The sequence below is a fragment of the Cupressus sempervirens genome, chromosome 6 (assembly GCF_028749045.1).
Source record: "Cupressus sempervirens isolate cs-2001-9-10 chromosome 6, ASM2874904v1, whole genome shotgun sequence".
Lineage (NCBI taxonomy): Eukaryota > Viridiplantae > Streptophyta > Pinopsida > Cupressales > Cupressaceae > Cupressus > Cupressus sempervirens.
In genome coordinates this window covers 89,044,824-89,067,435 of record NC_143123.1, presented here as the reverse complement: position 1 = coordinate 89,067,435, position 22,612 = coordinate 89,044,824, and the positions used below count along the sequence as shown (strand labels likewise).

The window sequence follows — 22,612 nt, the reverse complement described above, 5'->3', positions numbered from 1 at the left end:
GAATGAGTTGTGTTTCAATTTCCTAATTCTCAATGATCTTTCCCAACTTGTAGACTTCCATTTTTAAGATCTTTCCTCAAAATTGCAAAGCTTCTCTTTCAGAGAACTAGGCTCTAATACCAATTTTTGGAATTAGAATAGGAAAGGTAAACTTATGAGGGGGGTGGGGGTGAATCAATAATTTAAAATTTGACCCATAAAACATTCGCCACACATCCATCTCATACATTCAATAAGTAAACTAAAATACCATGTTAAGCATGTACATCTAAATCATGTAAACAAGTAAGCATTCACATATATATGACACCGGATATGATTACCCAAAAATCCTCCAATAAGAAGGTAAAACTAGGGTGGGGATGACACCCACAAATCTTCACTACTGCAGTAATAAAGAATATCCAATGAAGGTTACAATATTTGATCATGAGACATGATCTACCCTGTGAAAGGTCTGCCCTATTAAAGGCTTACAAAGACTGTTAGGTCTTACCTTGTTAAAGGATTTCAACACCTTGTTAGAAGTGTTCCTTGTTAAAGGACTATAACTCACAATTAAGTAAGCACCTTGTTCGAGGATTTCAATATAGACTATTCGAACTACTCTGTTAAGAGATTTATCTGATTCACCTGTTAGAATGACTCAACATTGATCTTGAGATTAGCACTTTGTTTCTTGATGACAGATCACTTCTAAATTGATGTATTCATGATCCTTATTGATTAGATGTCTCTCTATTGTATACTACTTCCTTCCTTATTCTCCTTTAACTAATTTTGCAATGCAATTTCAATTCATAAATCCTTAGCTAGCATGAATACTATGTTTGCACATGCAAACTTCTCTCGTCACTCCTTCCACACACATATGAAGTTTAGGGTTTGTCCACCTTAAGAAGACCCAGGTGACTTAGGGTTAGGTATGAATTAAAGACTATGAGTCATCTATTTTGCTACTTAAACCTTCCCTTTACTTGATTGGATGCATGTATTTCATAAGGATTCCAACTTAAGATTCATCCTTATCACCAAAATATCATTATTCAATCTATAAGTCATTTCAAAAATGGTTTACATAGTAGTTTATGCCAATACAAACAACTATGACAAAACTATGTTACTTGGCATTTGAATTTTTCAATACTTAGCATATACTAATTTCTATATTGTGACTTGGCATCTGAATGACTCAACACAAACTGCTTACTCAGCTCCTAAATCACTTGGCATACACTGTCTGCTCGACACTTGAGTGACTTGGCACATGAGAGACTTGGCACTCATTGTGGAATCAACATGCTCTATCTTATACATGTTGTACTTGGTATATACTATTTGTTCGATATGAATTAAATAAATGACTGAAGTATATAGACACTCACTTGTCAAAACCAATCTGAGGTCAATATAAGAAGTTATGGAAAGTACGTGAATCTAAACATGAGGAAATACTTGATACGATAAGGGTTAGAGCTGATCTAGAAGGTTTCCTTATTGATTTTGCGCTATATAGTTGAATCGTTCTACATATCATAGAATAATTTTGAATTTTTTTTAATATATGTTATGTGAGATGTTGCAACTTCATAGTGATGTGCATATGTAGATGCCAAATTTTGTATATAAAATAGAGAAGACATGTAACATGTGCATATTTATATGCCATATTTTGTATTAAAATTTGATAAGAGATTTCACATGTGCATATTTAGATGTCAAATTTTGTATAAAACTGATAAGAGATATAAATATTGTACATTATTAATATAAATTTGTGCATTGAATTTATTATTATGGTTATAAATTTGGCTCTTGAACTCTTTTTCATGAGTTTTATGATAACATACCCTTCAAAAAATATTCAATTATCTTCAACTTATATGGATTTATAAGGGAAATACAAAATTCACCTAATAGGCCTAATGACACCTACATGGTTGTCCTCTTGCATTTTTCTCATAACTTTCCTAAAACATCAAACAAATAAATTATATATTTGGATACCCATTTGAATTCTCTAAAACATATAAAAATATTGGATAGGTTTGTTTTAGATTATGTCCTTGTTGCCACACTATGACACCCCTTTTTAGGCTTATAATAAGCCACTTTTACAAAGAAACTACTCTTTATCCTTAATCCTTAAGTCCCTAAATTTGAACAATACCTAATTAGATGTAAAAACCATAGATTTAGTAGGTTTAAAGTCCCCTTGGCCTTGTTTACATTCCCAACCATCAAATCCTCACCACTTGCTCCTAAAAACTAGGGCCTTCTATGAATTCACTTTGCAATCACTTTCAAAATTGATAATTTCAATGTACAGTTTCAATTCAACATATATAGTCAACATCAACTCAAAAAATTAACCCTTATTAAGGCATATCTCTTGTTGGTATACCATTGGATCAACTATATAGCCTCCAACAATGCTTTCTCATGGTGTACACCCCTCAATCCTTTTTTCTTGCATATTTTTGAGCCCCTGTAAGGTACTAACAAATTTTCAAGTGCTATAGGACCATGTTGTGTAGGCCTACAACAACTTATCTTAGTTTTTAGAGATTTGACTTTGTTTGGATTTGGCATCCCTTTCTCACCTAATGCCAATAGTTACAATGTTTCTTAGTTCAAATGAGGAAGTTTGTGTATTTTTTCAAATTATTGGTCTTAGGATCGAATCATTTGCTTCATTATCTTTAGTTGATCAAGTTTAAGCTAGGACCAACCTTGTTTAAGCCATAATGTCCCTCAGACAATATCGGCCGTACTAAATAGAAGTGTCCCTAAGGGTCTCTAAGCACCATCGAGTTGTGATCTTTGAGCAAGTATTTCTTTGAGCTCATGTGAGGTACTCAAAATCTTTCAAGTTCTATAGGATCAAGTTGTGTAGGCCTACAACAAATTGTATCAGTTTTTAGAGTGAGAAATTTGTTTGGATTTGGCATCCCTTTCTCGCCTAATGCCAAAAGTTACAATGTTACTTAGTTGAAATGAAAAAAGTTGTGTATGTTTCAAATATTGGTCTTAGGATCAAATCATCTTATCCATTATTTTTTGGTTGGTTGGGTTTAGGCTAGGACCAACCTTATTTTAGCCACAATGTCCCTTAGACAATATCTACCACACTGAATGAAAGCGTCTCTAAGGGTCTCTAAGAACCATTAGGCTGCAATCTTTGAGTGAGAATTTCTTTGAGCTCATGTGAGGTATTCAAAAATTATCATGTGCTATAGAATCACGTTCTATAGGCCTACAACAACCTATCTTAGTTTTTAGAGATTCAACTTTTTTTGGATCTTACATCACTTTCTTGCCTAATGCCAAAAGTTACAATGTTGCTCAATTCAAATGAGCAAGGTTGTGTATATTTCAAACCGTTGGTCTTGGGATCATATCATCTTCTCCGTTAGCTTCAGTTGGTTAGATTTAGGCTAGGACTAATGATGAGCCTCTAAAAAGCCATAATTTTGAGAAATTGTAATCTTATTTTTAACAGTTATCTTGAAAAAAATAGTTTATGACTCTATGGTTTTAAAAAAAAATTCTATATGTTTTATGAATATGCTATCTATATGTTAAGACATGAAGATTGAAGTATAAATCCATCAGTTATGTTGTGTTTTCTTAAATCTATGATTTTTTATGGTTTACTGAAGGATATTACATGCTAATAAATATTTCCTCATCTATCCTATGTTTAGGTAGGTTCCTTCCTACACCCATAGGATTTGCAAGAGTCATAATCTAAACATTATACCTTTTCTAACATTGATGATGAAATGAATGCATGCATGTAGAAGTTGTTGCATTTAATGCTCTGTAAGTGTTGTCACACGTATTGAAGACAACATTTCAGCACTAAAGTCAAAGTCAACTAGATGATTGAAGAATCACCATATAAGCAGGTCATGATGTGAACTCTATTATATCAGTGTACGAAGATAGCTTCCTCAACCTGCTATATTTCTAGGGTAGTTAAAATGCAGTTATAAGTGTTTCTGTTGTAGAATTTATGATTTGTAATTGATCCTCGTTGATGGAGTGATTGTAGGAGTAGGAAGTTATTGAGCTTTCCTTTAAATAATTTTTGATGTAACCTTGAAAAGGTATTTTAGATTTTGATCTTTTCCTAGTTTGACTAGAAGGAAATAGAGTAGATTATTTTAGCATAGTACAATCTTGTTTTCAAATGTAATTTTTTGTTATGAATGAATAGAATATAGAGTTCAAGTTTTCGCCTTCAAACTTGATTGTTTTTTGTTCACTCCAAGGGGGCCCACTTGGTGAGTGAATTGCTTTGTCAGAGTAGATTTCCTTTCTTAGTTTATTTCCTCATAAAGTAGACTTCTATTGTTTCTATAGCCATTCATAACAGAATCATTGAACTGTTCCTGAGGCATAAGTGTTTAAGTAGATTTACTATTTGTAGCATTACTCTAAGCTTTAATGCAAATGTCATTTCGGTTCCTAGTTTAATTTCCTTTAGCATTCATTTTCTGTTGTAGTTGTAATGACTTAAAGAGGAATCAAAGCATATACTTTTCAGCCACCTTCTCAAGCTTACGCTCCCAAGTTGAAAAATAAAATGAAGATAGTATGTTATTTCTAGAAAATACATGATTTGATCTAGTCATGGAATTAATGTAGAAGGATGTCCAATCCTCTATTACTAAGGTATTTAGCTGACCGACCATTTTTGGCACCAATTTTGGGAAAGGTGTCAATCTAATTCAACCTTGAAGGCATTATATTAGATTAGATTTTCATTTTTGCATGCATAAAAGAAGAGACCATTTTGGGAGATTTCTTCCCCGTAATCTTCAGGAAGACATTTTTAATCCTAAACCTGAAGAACCTCATAGCGAGAATGAAAAACCATTTGAAAATACATGCATTGCTGCTCAAGAAAAAATACCCTCATCCTTTGATGAATTCTTGCATCTTAATGACCTCTTTGTTGAACTAGAATACCAAGATAATCTACTTGTTGTTGTCATATATCAAGCATGTTGGTATAAATAAGTATTTACTTATTACACTTTACTTAAGTTTACTTAGGTCAATGCATTATTTTATTATTTCTTAGGTGATACACTTAGGAGTTTGCATGCTCTTATGAGCTATCATGTTGACAACATAGGAGAAAGCAACTCTAATTCAGCACATGGTGTCTACAATATTGGAGTTTACATAATCAACTAAGTTTTCATGTAGACATTATAGGTGTTCACACTCTCAATTAAGAACATGGTGTCTACAACATAATTTTATGTGCTACACCTTTATAGGCTTACCCTCTCATCATTGAACTTGCTCATGTGCTTAACGGAGGATAATCCACTCCTGGTGGACATGTGCCTAGTTGTAAGACTTATCAGTATGTTGATTCCTAGGAATTCTAGAGGCCTTTATATGTAGGCACTCCTAGTGTGTATGTACTTGTATAGAACATTGAATGACAATAAATCAATTTTGGATATTGTTATTCTAATCATACCTTGTTGGTCTACTATTGTACTTGTGCTTAAGTTCCTTGATCTTGGGTAATTTTGCACTAAGGAAATTTTTTATTTGGTATCATAGCTATACCAAATTGTTTCATGGTATCAGAGCTGAGAGAATTTCTCTTTACATAGCCATTCAAGACCATTCTCACTTCACCTCTCTGAGGATACCTCGACCAATATCCAGAGTATCACAGTCATTGGGAGTGTCTAGAGCCAAAGAAGACATTTTTGTTACGTTTGGAGTGTTGATTCAGTGAAATTTGACTATAAATTTGCCTACCCAAGGCCATAGTCAAATTTGAGGCTTTTTTTTTTAGAAAACTGGCACCCAAAGGCCTGATTTGCAAATTTGGCATGATCATTTTAGTTCTCTAAATTTAATTTTCAGTTATGCATATTTTATTATTTCAATCTCTACAATTTCTCTGCATTATTTTCCAGAATTTTTTTGGCCATTAGGCCTGTAGAGGAGAAATTTTTTGGAGGACAATATTAGAGCTTGTTGGTGCAAATTAGATATTTGCATCACATTCAAAAGGTCCAAAAACCCCCAAATTGACTTTTGGTTCACCAAATTAGACCATTTGAGGTGAAATCTAGAGACAATTAATTTTTGGAGTTGCGGTGATGGTGATTCACGAAAAATTACAGCAAAGGTGATTTTCAAACAACAATATGTCCCTCATATGGACTACTTTTTGTGAGAATTTTTTTTTTTTTGGGGGTAGAATTTCATGATCTACACATTGGCGTAGGATGTTTAAGCTCTCTGTTCCTAAATTTTTCTGCATATCACAAATCCCAATTTTTACAACTTCAAATGCTTAGTACGGGGTCATCTAAACACATAATCAAGTTCCATTTTTTTTTGAAAGTGCATGATTTTTTGTCTACTTTCTAGATCTACAATCAAATTATAGGCTTCTATGGGTAGAAATACTGCTTTTAAAAATAGGCCCTAAATTGGCTATTGTAGTCACACTGAGTATAAAAAGTGCCAGAATCTTTCATTAGGGGGGGTCATTGTTTTTTTTTCTTTTGCATTTTGGGGGATACATTGATTAGTACATCATAGATGAGGAAGATTTAACTACCTTGATAACAAAAAACTATAAGTAGTGGAGTCAATTGGTTCTCACTTATCTTAGTCAGCATAATGCATTGCCATATGCAAAAGGACTTTCATATGATATTCACTTAAGAACAGGCACCACTCTTCTCATACCTAAAGAACCTATAATAACTAAAGTTGAGGATCCTCTAATTAGGCATGCAAATGAATCAAATCAACATACCTTTCCTATAGCCAAATAACCTCCATTTTCCCATACGTTGATAGAACAAGGCCGGTCTAAGGAGAACCATGCAATCATTGATTTTCTTAATTAGATGAAATAGATGACAATAAAATTACCATTGTTGGATGTTATTAAATAAGTCCCTACCTATACTAAAGCTATTAAGAAAGCATGCAGTAAGAGCTAGGAAGGAAGAGGAAAGATCCAAAAACCATTCATGTCCTAGGACAGTTGTTTGACTTAATGCTGGAGAAATTAGCTATACCCAAATACTCTGACCCTGGGAACCCTGTAGTTATAGTTATTATTCATGGAATCCAAGTTCAAAATGATTTGGTTGACCTAGGATCATCTATTAATGTCATGACAAAGGAGGTATTGCCTCAATTACATATTCTTGGCCTTAGAGAAACACCCACCATCCTTCAACTTGTTGATAGTTCCACAATTAAACCAGATGGGATGATAGAAGATGTTATAGTCACCCTAAATTCCTAGGAGTATTTGGTTTATTTTGTTTCTCTCTCCACAAAAACTAAGTAGATCTAGCAAAGATTGAAGTTATCAGTACCTTGACGATGCTAAAGAAGCAAAAAGATGTACAGATTTTTTTGTGACATGCTAGATATTACAAAAGATTTATTAAAAACTTCAGTCAACTTACAACATCTCTCTACAACCTACTCAAAAGAACTCTAAATTTTTTTAGAATACTAACTAAGCAACATCCTTCCTATAGCTTAAGGAAGTTCTTCCCATAGTGCTTGTTTTGAGAGGACCCAATTGAGGCTTACCTTTTCACATTCATATGGATGTCTCAGACTATGCTATAGGTGTTGTCCTAGGACAGAAAGTAGACTCTTTTTAACATGCTATTTATTTCATCAGTAAGAATTTGCAAGGTGTAGAATTCAATTACAAAGTCACTGAAGAGGAATTACTTGCGGCTATTTATGATCTTAATAACTTCAGGAATTTCATCATTGGATATGCGATATTATTTCACAGTGACCATTCTGTTATAAAATATATGGTGAAAAAACCTATAATTTGAGGAAGATTGGCTTGATGGTTATTGCTCATGCAAGAATTCAACATCACCATAGTTGATGAACCTAGAAGGGCCAATGTGGTAGTTGACTTTCTCTCTTGGTTGCATCTCCTTGATGATCATGTAGCCATTGATGATATTTTTCTGGATGAATACCTTTTCCTATTAGCTACACAAAACCCTTGGTATGTAGATATTGCTAATTACCTCACCACAGGAAAAATGCTAGTATATTTCTCTACCTAAGCCAAAATACTACTAGCAAAGAAGAGCTTTAATTATTCATGGATTATTGGGTTTATGTTCTATATCATTCCTAATCAAGTCATGCATAGGTGTCTAAGAGAAGATGAAACATATGATATCTTGAAGGCCTATCATGATGGACCATATGGAGGACACTCTGTAGCCAAAAGAATAGCCTTCAAAATATTAACAACTGGGTATTATTGTCCAAGCTTGCATAAGGATGCAACCAGATATACAAAGAAATGTGACAAGTGTCAACGAATAAGAAGACCCACTAAGTCAAATGAAATGCCCCTACAGCGTCAAGTAGTTGTCACACCCTTTGACAAATGGGGGATTGACACTTTACGACCCATTGAACCTACTTCACAAGTCAAATCCTACATTCTGGTGTACATTGATTATGTTACCAAATGGGCATAAGATAAACCAATGAAACACCCAAGGGATAACAATGTGGCAAATTTTTTACGTGAATCCATTTTTACATAGTTTGGTGTTCCTAGGAAATTGACATCCGATCAAGGGACTTAGTTTACATCAAATTTGATAATTGATTTTATGGAGTATACCATTAGGAATGTAAAACCATTACCTTATCATCCTTAGGCTAAAGGTCGAGTTGAAGTTACTAATAGGGAACTTGAATCTATTCTCACCAAGACTATAGCACTTCATATTGGGCAACATGCCTTCTTGAAGTTCTATGGGCTTATAGAACCACCTAGAAGTCCACAACTAGTTTTACTCCATTTGAAATTGTTTATGGTAAGTTAGCTATAATGCCTATTGAATTTCAATATAAAACATTGAAAACTACCTTGGAGCTCAGGATAGAACTCAATATAGTCCAACGGGACAAAATCCTTAGTTTAAACAATCTTGATGAATGGTGGAAATCTGCATTAAATAATACTAAGCTCATTCAACACCAAAGGAAACAATGGCATGATAAGTTTATCAAATAGAAAATGTTTTCTATAGGCGATTGGGCACTCCTTTATGACTCAAGATACCAACATAATCCAGGAAAGTTCCACACACACTGGTTAGGACCGTATGAGATTGCTATTGTATTTCCAAATGGTGCAGTTCAGTTATCTACCATTGATCTCGTTCACTTAAAATTGCTTGTCAATAGGCATCGCCTCAAGCTTTACCATAAACTTGCTAGTTGTGAAGAGTTCTTGCAATGATTCTAGCACAATGATATATCATCGTTCTTGTAGCCACTGTGTCTAGGTCTTCTACCCTGACGCTTGCTAGTTCTCAACTGTGATCAAGACATTCACAATAAACACTTATTTAATTGAAGTACTTTCTTACCACTCATTTTACTTCCTCTTTTCTCTCTTCCATCTTACCTTTCCATCCCATCACTCTATCAATTTTGATGATCATTTCAGAACATCTTTCTTGTAGCAGTGTCAGGTACCTTTTGCATAACTCTGCATGAATTTTATTTTATTCATGCTTTATTACAATTTGGTATTGTTTATGTTTATTCAATCTTGCCTATCCTGGCCTAGTGGGACCCATGCCTTCATTCAATTGGGGGAGGGGAATATTTAAATGGATGTTTGGTTTCTTTTTTTAAAGAATTTTCAAAGTGCATGTACCTTCAAAGTGCATTGAGATGACTAGAAATAATTATGTATTTAATTTCACATGTTGGTGACTTGTCCTTCTAAAATTGTGTCATTATGTAATTAAGGATATTAAAAGTGGTTATTTAACTTTTAATGATGTTTTGCAACATATTTGGGTGATGAACTTGTACATGCATGAAAATTACGAAATTTTATGTAAAAGGATATTATGAGATATGGTGTATTTAACTTCTCAAGTACCTATTATTTTTCAAAAAAACTAGAGCTAGCATTGTAAGCCTTGATTTGCTAAGATTTGAACATTAGATTTTCCCTAGAATTTAGTTGTAGTTGATCGTTGGTGGGTTTATATAGAGGAATGAGTCTATTGATCATCGAGTCCTTTTGGGAGATGTAGCTAGCTGTAAAATGTTTAGAAGGGAATGACTTGATTATTGCCTTTGTTTGAGTAGATTTAATGAAGAAGTATCTCTTCAATTTATGACAATCTTAAGAGATGGAGTTGTAGTGATTAAATGTTTGAGAATTGAGTTCTTAAAGGAATTAATAGCAAGAGTCATTGGGTTGTCATAAGAGGGCAAAAAGTGGGAGAAAGAGTTTGATTTGAAGACAGCTAGGGTACAATTTAGCATACACTAGGACCCACCATTGGGCATTGATAAGAAACAAGGAACTTTGAGGCTATCCTTGTGAATGGAGTTTATTAAACCTTCTAAGTTTATCATTTGATATTTGACATGTGAGGGATGATACAAATATCTACATGCTCTATATTTTAAGTTGTTGGCTCACCTACGACATGAGTATAGATAGGTTAACCTTCCCAACTTCTTGTTCAATATTACTAAGAAGCAAGCTTCTCTAATTTAGTCAGGAAGTGATCAATCAATCTCTCATCATGGTATGATAAAGTTAATTGTAGAAAGATAATTAAATAAATAAGCAATTGGGTCATGGTAGGAATTCTTGTAGATGAAAGAGGTAGAACCTAGGTTGGTCAGCCCTGGAGGACAAGGTGTAGGACAAAGAGAAACAACATCCATATGATTTTGTAAAGTTGTCCCTAGAGCTAAGAATACTCCTAAAGCCTCTCCCTCTATTCTTAATCCAACTAAGAAATAGATTATAAGGGTAAACCCTCCATTGTTAGAAGAAGAAAAGAAAAGAGGTAGAAACTGTTAGTGCTCCTAAAGCCCCATCATCTGTTAAAAATAGGTCCTTTGCTAAGAAGGAAAAAGGAAAAATTTTGGAACCTAAAGTAGAAAAGATAGGGAAATCAAATGAGGAGAGTAACCCTAATGAACCCTTGCACTCTCAAGAGGAGGAAGACCTACAAAAACCTTCTAAAGCACCTATGGTAGAAACACCTGTAAGCAAGTAGAAACAAAAGAGTACCCCATGCCTGTCAATACCACCCATGAGGCGAAGTGTAAGACTCTCTAGGAGTAGGGTTCTAGAGGCTTCCATTCCTATAATCACTCCTAAAGTGTCTGAACATGAAAAAGAGACCTCTCCAACGAAAAACTACCACAAATTGAAGCTAGTGAAAATAAAGGGCAAAACTCAGAATCTTCCACTTGAAGCGGAGTGTAGTATAAATTACGTCCTTATTGACAATGATAGGGAATCTAGTGAGATTGAAATTTCTAAGGAATTTAAAGAAAACCTTGCTATGCAAGACATTAGTGAAAATTCTATAGAACTCCGTTCAAAAAATTATCTAGAATTTAGAGCTGAAATTGTTCAAGAAGTATTGGAAAAACTAGATCACAAAGGGTTGGATACATTAGCTACAACAACCATAGAATCTAGAAAGGAGGAAAAAGAGAAAACAATCATTTCCACAAGAAAAAATGGGTGCTCCACATTGTAGATGTCAAAAAAAGTCATCAATTAGTGCCTGAATGGATAGACCTCTTTCATCATGAGCCATTGTCACCACCAAGTTTATCCACATCTTTGTTTGCAAGAGTTAATTTGTTTCAACAATTATTATGGGAAAGAGCATAATGGAATTTGGAGAAAAATAAATTAAATCATGTTATTGAAGGTGACATGGGTTTGTACTTTTACCCCAGAAGCTTCCTTAAGGGTCTCTAAGCACCATTAGGCTGTGATCTTTGAGCAGGCATTTCTTTGAGCTTGTGTCAGGCACTGAAAAACTATCAAGTTTTCTAGGATTGCATTGTGTAGGCCTATAAAAACCTATCTTGTTTTTTATAAATTCAACTTTTTTTGGATTTGTCATCCCTTTCTCTCCTAATACCAAAAGTTGCAATATTGCTCAGTTCAAATGAGCAAGCTTGTCTATATGTCAAATCATTGGTGCTAGGATTGGATCATCTTCTTTGTTAGCTCTGGTTGATTGGGCTGATGCTAGGACCAACCTCTTTTCAGCCACGATGTCCCTCGTATAGTATCAATCACATTGAATGAAAGTGCCCCTAATGATCTCTAAGCACCACTAGGCAATGATCTTTGAGTGGGAATTTCTCTAAGCTCGTGTAAGGTAGTGATAAAATTTCTAGAGTTATAGGATCATGTTGTGTAGGCCTAAAATAACCTATCTTAGGCTTTAGAGATTTGACTCTTTTTGGATTTGGCATCCCTTCCTCGCTAAATGCCAAAAGTTACAATGTTGTTTAGTTCAAATGAGCAAGGTTGTGTATATTTCAAATAGTTGATCCTCAGATCAAATTATTTTCTTTTTTAGCTCTGGTTGGTCAGGTTTAGGCTAGGACCAACCTTGTTTTAGCTATGTTGTCCCTTGGATGGTATCGATCACACTGAATGAAAGCATCGCTAAGGGTCTCTAAGCACCATCAGGCGGTGACCTTTGAGATGGTATTTCTCTAAGCTCGTGTGATGTACTGAAAAATTGTTATGTGCTATAGGATCATGTTGTGGAGACCTACAACAACCTATCCTAATTTTTATAGATTCAACTTTGTTCTATTTGGCATTTGTTTCTCATCTAATGCTAAAAGTTGTAATGTTTCTCAAATGTGTATATTTCAAAGGATTGGTCCTAGGATTGAATCATCTACTCAATTAGCTTTGGCTAGTTGGGTTTTGGCAAGGACCAACCTCATTTTAGCTGCAACATCCCTCAGATGATATCAACCACACTGAATGGAATTGTCCCTAAGGGTCTCTAAGCACCATCGGGCTACAATCTTTGAGCAGGCATTTATCTAAGCTTGTGCGAGGTACTAAAAAATTGTCAAGTGCTATGGGATTGTGTTGTGTAGGTGTACAATAACCTATCTCAATTTTTAGAGATTTGACTTTGTTTAGATTTGGCATCCCTTTCTCACCTAATGCCAAAAGTTACAATATTATTAAGTTCAAATGAGCAAGTTTGTGTATATTTCAAACTATTGTTCCTAGGATCAAATCATTTATTCTATTTGGTTAGGTTTAGGCTAGGACCAACCTTATTTCAGCCAGAACATCCATCAGATGGTATTGACCACACTAAATGGAAGTCTCCCTAAGTGTCTCTAAGCACCATCAGGTTACGAGCTTTGAGTGGGCATTTCTCTAAGCACATATGAGGTATTGACAAACTATCATGTGCTATATGATTGCTTTTTCTAGGCCTACATCAAACTATCTCAATTTTTAGAGATTTGATTTTTTTTGGATTTGGCATCCCTTTCTCGCCTTATGCCAAAAGTGGCAATGTTGCTCACTTCAAATGAGAAAGGTTGCGTATATTTCAAATTATTGGTCATAAGATTGAATCATCTGCTCTATTAGCCATGATTGGTCAGGTTTAGGCTACAACCAAACTCATTTCAGCCACAACATCCCTCAGATGATATCGACTATACTGAATGAAAGCATCCTTAAGAGTTTCTAAGAACCATTGGGGTGTGATCTTTGAGTGAATATTTCTTTGAGCTAATGTGAGGTATTGAAAAATTTTCAAGTGCTATATGATCACATTATATAGGCCTATAAAAACCTCTCTTTTTTTTATAGAGATTTGACTTTATTTGGATTTGGCATCCCTTTCTCGCCTAATGCCAAAAGTTGCAATGTTGCTTAGCTCAAATGTGCAAGGTTGTAATGCCCCGCTCGGGAACTCAAGATAAATAAACCTAATATGTTACAATGTTTACTAAATTATTTTTTAATTTTAAATTTTATAAAACATCTTGATAACCCAAACTAAACAAGATAAATTGATGGAATTAAATCATCTAGCTGAAAACTATGTGTTTTCTAATATTTTATTTATAGTCTTTTGATATTTATTTTTGTGATAATTTTTCTTTGTGGGTTATTTAATTGGCCAAGTTAGGATGTGAACTAGAGGTATTTTTGAGATTTCTTTTATGATTATTTAACTAGATGTCATAATGAACTTTATGATTGAATTGAGATTTATGTTTTATGAGCTTTATGCCATTGAGCATTTATGAGAACTTGGGTTTTGAGAACCAATGTTATTTTTTAATTTCCTATTAAGGAACCAAATTTGATCAATATTACTTTTTTTCTGTGAGACATAATTGTGGTTTGTGAGTTTTAGGAAGGTAGTGTAGGTACATGTCTATGGGAGTGGCTTGTAATGGGGGTCGGGGCCCAAAGTGGATGCTATGGTAACTCATTGTAAGTTGTGTAACAAGTGATAACATAGTAATTAAAATATTTTCCTCCCCCATGCCTTGAGATAAATTAAAAATATAAGTGAGTGATGTTTCCTTGTCATGCCTTGACTACTAGTGTAGACTAAGGATGAGAATGAGATGATACCTTGAGAGATATGACTATTCTCCTCATCTTCATGAGAGGGTATTCTAGTTCCATGTAGAGTCACTAGGAGGTCGGGGTCCTGAAAGACTGCCAGGGTAACCTTAGAATTGGCTCATGTAATGACACTCTATAGCCTGAGTCTCCTTCATGATTTTTTAATATTTTCCTCTAGTGGTGCACTTGTTGGATATTACTTTTGATGGTGTATTTATTCTGAGTTGTTACTCATTGATTGGTTGTATTTATTGTTGACGCTTGGATTTTCTTAACATATGATCAATTATTCATTGGTGGTGTTTTATTGTTAGAGTTAGTGATCAGTGGTTTACTTTTATTGACAACAATTATTATCTATTGGTTATTCTATTTGTGACACTTGACATTGATTTGGAGGTGGTTGTATCTTTTTGGTTTTTATATTTGATTTGTACTTAGTATTTGTATATTGATTTGGTATGTAGTGTTGGTATTGGAATGTGTTTCCTTTCGATTTTGATTATCTCTTCCTCTTGCATAGTTTGTGTTACGCATGAGGTAGTTTTGGCTATCAATATTCCTTACCTACGATTGTTTTATGATCTGATTATCTATGTGTGGATCATACATTATCTCTCCTACACGATGGGAGTGGGAGCCTAATTAGGTGATTACAAGGTCGAGAGGTAGTTTCTTCTTACCATTAGGGTTCCCCTTACATTTCTAGTTGTTGGAGGTTCATTAATACAATGGTACCATTATCATTCTTATTCTTATCTTTGAGACTTCTATTCCTTTGAAGTATCTATGTATCATGTGTTTTGAGATCCTATGGGATATTATATAAGGATATTTTTGTATCTATTTTCACATACCCTATGACATGTGTAGTGGATCTTATTCATTAGATCCACTTGTACTTGTGCATTTTCTTATGTGATAATGTATCTTTTATTTCTTTATGACTAGGAGACTTTGTACTGAAGACTTAAACTAATTATTATAAACTTTCTTAAATGTTACTCAACGTGAAGGAACTCTTGAAGAATGGATAACTGTATTTGTAATTGCTTATGTATACTTGATGTGTATGTATTTATTTCTTCTACATTATTGTTACTTTGTTTTTTTTAAAATTTATTATAAAAAAAATAGTTCAATAAACATTTCAACATATTATGTTTAATTCTCTTGGGTTCCCAAATGAGGTGTTACGTAGGTTGTGTATATTTTAAACCATTGGTCCTAGGATTGAACAATATACTTCATTAGCTCTAGTTGGTTGGGTTTAGGATAAGACCAACCTCATTTCAGCCACAATATCCTTCGAACAGTATTGACCACACTAAACAAAAGCATCCCTAAGGGTTTTAAAGCACCACTGGGAAACGATCTTTGAGTGGAAATTTCTCTGAGATCATCTGAGGTGCTAAAAAACTATTAGGTTCTTTAGAACTGTGTTGTATAGGCCTCCAATAAGCTATATCAATTATTATAGATTTGAATTTTTTTGGATTTGGGATCCCTTTCTTGCCTAATGCCAAAAGTTGCAATGTTGCTTAGTTCAAATGAGCAAGGTTGTCAATATTTCAAACTAGTGGTCCTAGTTTTGAATTGTTTGCTCTGTTATCTTTGGTTAATTAGGTTTAGTTGAGGACCAACCTTATTTCAAACACAACATCCCTTTGACAGTATCAACCACACTAAATGAATGCATTACTAAGTGTCCTTAACCACCATTGGGCTGCAATCTTTGAGATAGCATTTCTACGAGCTTGTGTGAGATACTAAAAAATTTTTAGGTGTTATAGGATTATTTTGTGTAGGACTACAACAACCTATCTCATTTTTTAGAGATTCAATATTTTTTGGATTTGGCATCCCTTTCTTGCCTAATGCTAAAATTTGTAATATTTCTCAGATCAATTGAAAAAGGTTGTGTATATTTTAAAGTCCTATGATCAAATTGTCTTCTTCGCTTGCTCCAGTTGGTTGGATTTTGGCTAGGAACAACCTTTTTCAGCTAGAACATCCTTCGACAATATTGACCACACTGAATGGAAGTGTCCTTAAGGGTCTCTAAGCACCATCAGCCTGCAATCTTTGAGTGGGCATTTCTCTGAGCTTGTGTGAGGCACAGATAAACTATTAGGTTCTATAGGATCATGTTGTGTAGGCCTATGTTAGTGAACAAATTGGCCTTCAAGAAAACATGTGCAAATCTGACCCTGAATGCCCAAATGAAAGGACAAACTAACACCAACAGTTGGATAGGTTATCATGGAATTGATAACCTTCTTCTAAATTTTATCAGGTACAACTCCCCATATGAAATATTCAATGAATTATTTGTGAATGCTTTTGACTAGAAAGCATAAAAGGATATCAAACATCTACCTATAAATACAATGTAGATGCAAAAACCTATACTACTGCATAAAAAGAGAATAAAGAACAGCAGATGACACAAAGTTCATTTGTTATGCGTTGCATTGTGCAATGAGAAAAAAATTGTGTCTTTAACCTTCTTGAGAGGCACAGATAAACTGTTAGGTTCTATAGGATCATGTTGTGTAGGCCTATGTTAGTGAACAAATTGGCCTTCAAGAAAACATGTGCAAATCTGACCCTGAATGCCCAAATGAAAGGACAAACTAACACCAACAGTTGGATAGGTTATCATGGAATTGATAACCTTCTTCTAAATTTTATCAGGTACAACTCCCCATATGAAATATTCAATGAATTATTTGTGAATGCTTTTGACTAGAAAGCATAAAAGGATATCAAACATCTACCTATAAATACAATGTAGATGCAAAAACCTATACTACTGCATAAAAAGAGAATAAAGAACAGCAGATGACACAAAGTTCATTTGTTATACGTTGCATTGTGCAATGAGAAAAAAATTGTGTCTTTAACCTTCTTGAGAGAATTAAAAATCAAAGCCTCTAAAGATATTTTGAAAAGATAATGCAATGGGAAAACAACGATACCGAAATGTAATCCAGAGAAAACTGAAAATGACACTAAGTTCATTACCAATGGAAGGAAAACATACCATAATCAAAGTTCTGATATAATTAACCTTCAGTCTCCCTTCCTTGACTGTAAAAGATTATGAAATGTCTTCTATTCATTACAAACAAACCATTGTTTCAAAAAGATAGAAACTTCTTTCATAAGATTACATCAACTATCAAAAATCATGCCCCTATCTCAGCTACAAAGTTTTGAAAAAGAGGAAAAGAAAAATAAAGCCCATGCTCTGCCTCTTGCAGCCTCTCAAGGAAAGTGAAAATGATTTTTCTAAAACTCCCCTTCTAGAACGCAAAGTCTATTGTCTAGAAGGAAGCAGCCAAAAATTGGAACCCCCCTTGTTTGATGCTTTCACCATTTATAGAATTTGGTGCCAAATTGTTCAGTTTCTATAACTGATTCTTGGAAATCTATCGCTTCCCCTTTCCTTTTCCCTTTCACTTTCATATGTGCATAAGGTTTAATTTATAATAAAACACTTTATTACAAATCCCTTTTAGTATTATATTGGATTATGATAGACCACAACTTTTCTTGAGAAAAATTGATCTAATTTTGTCTAGCCACATGTTACAAAATGAATCATTGTTTTTCTTTAGTCTTCCCAAATTGACTGTAGGCTCCTTGCTACTAGGTATTTTCAGTTCACCCTATACTTGGAGATACTATGTGACCAAGGATTGTAGCTCCGACTTTGATGTGTCTTCAATTGAAAACCATAAATACATGACTACTTCCTTCATACCTTGATACAGTTCTGTTAACTTGCTCGCAATGACCATCCTGTTCACATAGCCCAATTGTATTGAGGGTGGTTTATATTGAAACTATGTAGCTTTGGGATTGGATGGAGTCCTCCTAACTCTGAATTTGATTTTCCACTAAAATGGGTAACTTATCGCCTAAAGTGTGCCTTCTTCCATCACCACCAACACATTGATATATACGAGCTCAAGAATCTTTAAAAGGCTTCCCTTCTGATTCATGGGGATCCTACTCACCACCCTTGCAATTGTCTGACATCATGTAATTCTTATACTTAGAACAAAAAGGCCAAGGATCATATGTTTGCAATGAGCTTTGGAACTAATGGGTCCCAAGGTAATTAGCTCTACAAGTTTTGTTGTGCAAGCATTTGACATATGTTTTCCATCTGCACAATGTGCATACGTACGGCTGTAGGCAGACCCGCGGGGTTCATGGTGGTTATTGTCGATCAAAAGACCACCTTCATCACACTCAAAAATCACAACATTCTGTGAGCATCATAGAAAACATGAGGCTTTGACAATATAAACTTTTGATGCCAGATCACTCCGTGCTGCATGTGTAGCACAACAAATCCAATAAATTTCATGGCTTCGAGGTCACAACACCTCCATATTTTAGTCAGGACCCGATATGATTTTGAGAAGAACCATTCTAAGTATATGTGTTCTGAATGGAGACATTTGGTTTGGCATTTATTTGAACATCTATAACAGTATAAATGGCCACTCTCAATCTATGGACATTCTCTACTTATAATTGCTATTGCTCTTGCCAAGTATGCACAGTCGGCACTCCAAATATTGGGGTTCGAGTTCTTTATTTGGATTCTAATTTCTCTATGTTTCTTTTTTAAAAGGTTGATCATTAGATTCAAAATATACATATGTTCTGTCTTTTCTAAGATAGATTTCATGTTCATAGAGCCCTAGTGACTCTGGTTACTTTACCTAGACATGATGCATAGAAGCTGTGTATGAACTTGCAGCTTCACGTGCTTGCGCATAAGTTGCATTTGCATTCACTTCATCACCTTGGACCGTGTAGCTTCTTACATACCTTGTCTTTAGCTTCGATGTTGTGGCTATAAGATGATTTAGTCACTCGTCTTGCTTGACTTTGATGTTTCACCAAATTGCTATGCGTGGTATCTATGGAGGACTTTGAGGCATTAATTTTAGAAGATTATTAAGGTATTATGGCATGTGAATCTTTGAATCACCACTCTGCCAATCAAATAAGAAGCACACTCAGATTATTTGCATGTAAATAGGTCAGGGGCCATAAAGAATGTATATTTGCAATAGTAGCAAGCCATTATATGATAATGCTACTGTTTGCATGGTCTCCATGTGAGAATGTTGTTTGAGCACAATAATAAGAAAATCTCTCTTAGATGCTTCATCTTCCTTGCCCTACTCAAATTCATTCACCATTTAAAGCCGTGGACTTGATGTTTTATGCAATTGGTCACTTCCTTTGGTGCTTCATTAGTAAGCAATTTTTTCGATCCACCCCACAGTTATGAACATGAGAAACTTCTCTAAAAACTTAGCAGCACAACCTGTCGCTCATCACCTACTCTAAACTTCATCCTAGCTTAAAGTAGCATCTGCAATGTCTGAAACCATTGTGAAGGATGATGTAAATGGTATCCTAAGATGCTTTCTATGATATGGGTATTTATAGAATGATCTCCCACTTTGTATACAGCCTTTAATAGCAATTGTGTTCTTTACAAATGACCTCGAGGAATCCCATAAGCCAAATAAGCATGAATCATTAGAGCATTGTATAGATTGACCCAAAAACCAAGCTTCTCTTCATATTTTAAGTTGAATCCCAAAATGAAGCCCGATTTCCTTTCATTTTCTCCCTTTTGGTGAATGGATCATCTTTAATTAAATGTCTCTACATTTATAATTTGACAATGACATCACCAAACACCTGAATTGAATTCTAAACCTATGACTTCAAACATATTGAACCAACTCTGAACCACTAAAAAGAATTCTAAAGATCCATTACGATGGCATTTTATTCTTTGGTTGAGGAGCATCTTAAAACTAAGATCTCTAAATTTCTACACTAAACCACTGAATCTGGCAATTTGAGCCTTGACATGAATCTCCATGAATTAACCCTTCTATATTTTGAACCCATTTGAACTACTTTGAACTTCAGTTTGAAGTGGTTCAAACTCTACACTTGAAGTTTTAAAATTGTGTCCATATCAAGTGCTAACAGGGGCTCTAATTGTGGGACTGATTTTGATACAAAATCAGAGAACTCCAACAATCTCTAGGAAAGAACAGTGCCTTATCCATTGGGCAAATAGAGTCAGCAAGAGAAGAAGAATGAAAGCTACTTGCAGAGAGAGAGCGGAGGGGAGCAGGGCAAAACTAGCAAACCAAAACTCCTCACCTACCAGCAAGCACAAAGCTTGCTCATTATTCCAAACTACCACTACACACTACAAAAACTTGTTTACAATATTTACAAAGGTAGGTAAAGAACCTACCATAAGAACTAGTAGAAAGAAGAAGTTATGTGAATCCATTTACTGGTTGAGAGAAATAGGAGACTTTTCGAATCAACAAATCATACCTCAATAGAACAGCTCCAAACCATTGTTTGATGACGACCCTTTCAATGCCAAACTTTGAGCTAACAATATACATGCATATGTTGATCCACCTCTCTTTTCCAAAGAGCCATAGCTCATCGTAGTATTCATCTCCACTAAGAATTGATCTCTCACACTGGCATGATTTGATTCTACCTCAAATTGAAGAACATGAAATGAAAAAGCTTCACCAAAGGATAATGTGCAATCCTCATGAAAATTTTCATGCAAATTCAACTCTCGTGCATGATCAATTTGCAGCCATAATGATGCCTCCTTCTGCATAGGATCAACTTTCAGATGTATGCATTCTTCATTTCTTTCACTGAACCAGCTGTCATCAAATATATCATGAATTCCATCCCCTTCCTTTCTTAGAATGCCATCACATATCTTAGCATTACCCAAATCAGCACCATCATGCATAGATGGATGAAAAGGAAAATTTCCAATAAATACTTCATTTTGAAATTGTTTTGAACAAGTACCTGAGGCATCATCTAAGAAATGATCCAGCTTGAGTGATGACAAAAATGTACTAATGATTTCTTCTTCTCCACTACTAGATTGAAGGTCAGCTTCATATTCTTCTTTCTCAATAAGAAATCCAACAGGGGCATCTTTGTCTAGTGGCATTTTTGTTTCATCTCCATGAAGAATTGAATCACCATCGAGAGGATTGGTTTGAGAGACATCTTCAGGCTGAAGACATAGCAAGAATTTGGCAATTACCTCTTCTTGTTGATCAAATGATATTTCTTTCCATGCTTGATAGTTTACAGTTTGAGTACTAATTTCAGCATTTTCAAAATGAGAAAGAAATTCTTCTTCATTCACTTTCACCTTGTCATAGTTACATATGTCATCATCAAATGGAAAAAGTTTTTGTAAGGGCTGGTCACTAGTTTGCAAGCATAAGAAATCATCTTCTTTCTTCATGACAAAGGGAAATTCATTTTAAAACTACGTATTATTTTGAATCTTTTCATCAAGAAGATTTTCCAAAGAAATTTGATCAACATCAAAGGTGAAAGATTGAAAATCCAGAGGAAAGTTGTCAACTTCCTCATCAATAGGAAATTCTGAAATAGGGAGATTATCAACATATTTGAAACCGAAACTCTTAGGATGCAGAGAACAAGATTTGAATACATGTCCATTAAAAATAGTATCACCTACAAGGTTTTCTGTTGTAAAATCTTTAGAATAGAAAGATTCAAGAATAGGATCTCTTTCAACATTCTCCTTCAAAGGATTAATACCTTCACATTCATTTGTGGCATTTAATGACTTATCTTTAGAAAGTATCTAAACAGAAACTTCAGGAAAAGAATAATCACCCTGACTTCCTATTGTAAAAATTTCTACATGAGACAAAGAAAGATCTTGAGACAAGATTTCAGCATTATCGCTTACCCTTACTCCAGTGTTGTCACGAGTATTCTCTTTTTGTAAAAATGGATTAGCATGATGCTGGAGTAACTCTGGTTGGATTTCTTCTTCACTAAAGACTGAATAATTGCATGATATAAAATGAGATGGAATCACCAGGGCTTCCTCGTCACCAACATCCAATTCTTCTTCAAAATCTTTCAGTTTATGATACCTAGCATAGAGATTTTTCCATAATAGCCAAGGTAGGTCATCATCTTCAATGGTTATATTGTTTCGGACACCCCGAGAAATGCTTTCTTTAAAGTTGTCCACAAACTCAT

The 22,612-nt window shown here is 34.6% G+C and overlaps 1 pseudogene; it reads right to left on the bottom strand.

Moving 5' to 3' along the window:
- LOC149551331 (MAP3K epsilon protein kinase 1-like) overlaps positions 1–21,836 on the bottom strand; it is a 74,550-nt pseudogene extending 52,714 nt beyond the window's left edge.
- Between the last annotated feature and the right edge of the window lie 776 nt (positions 21,837–22,612).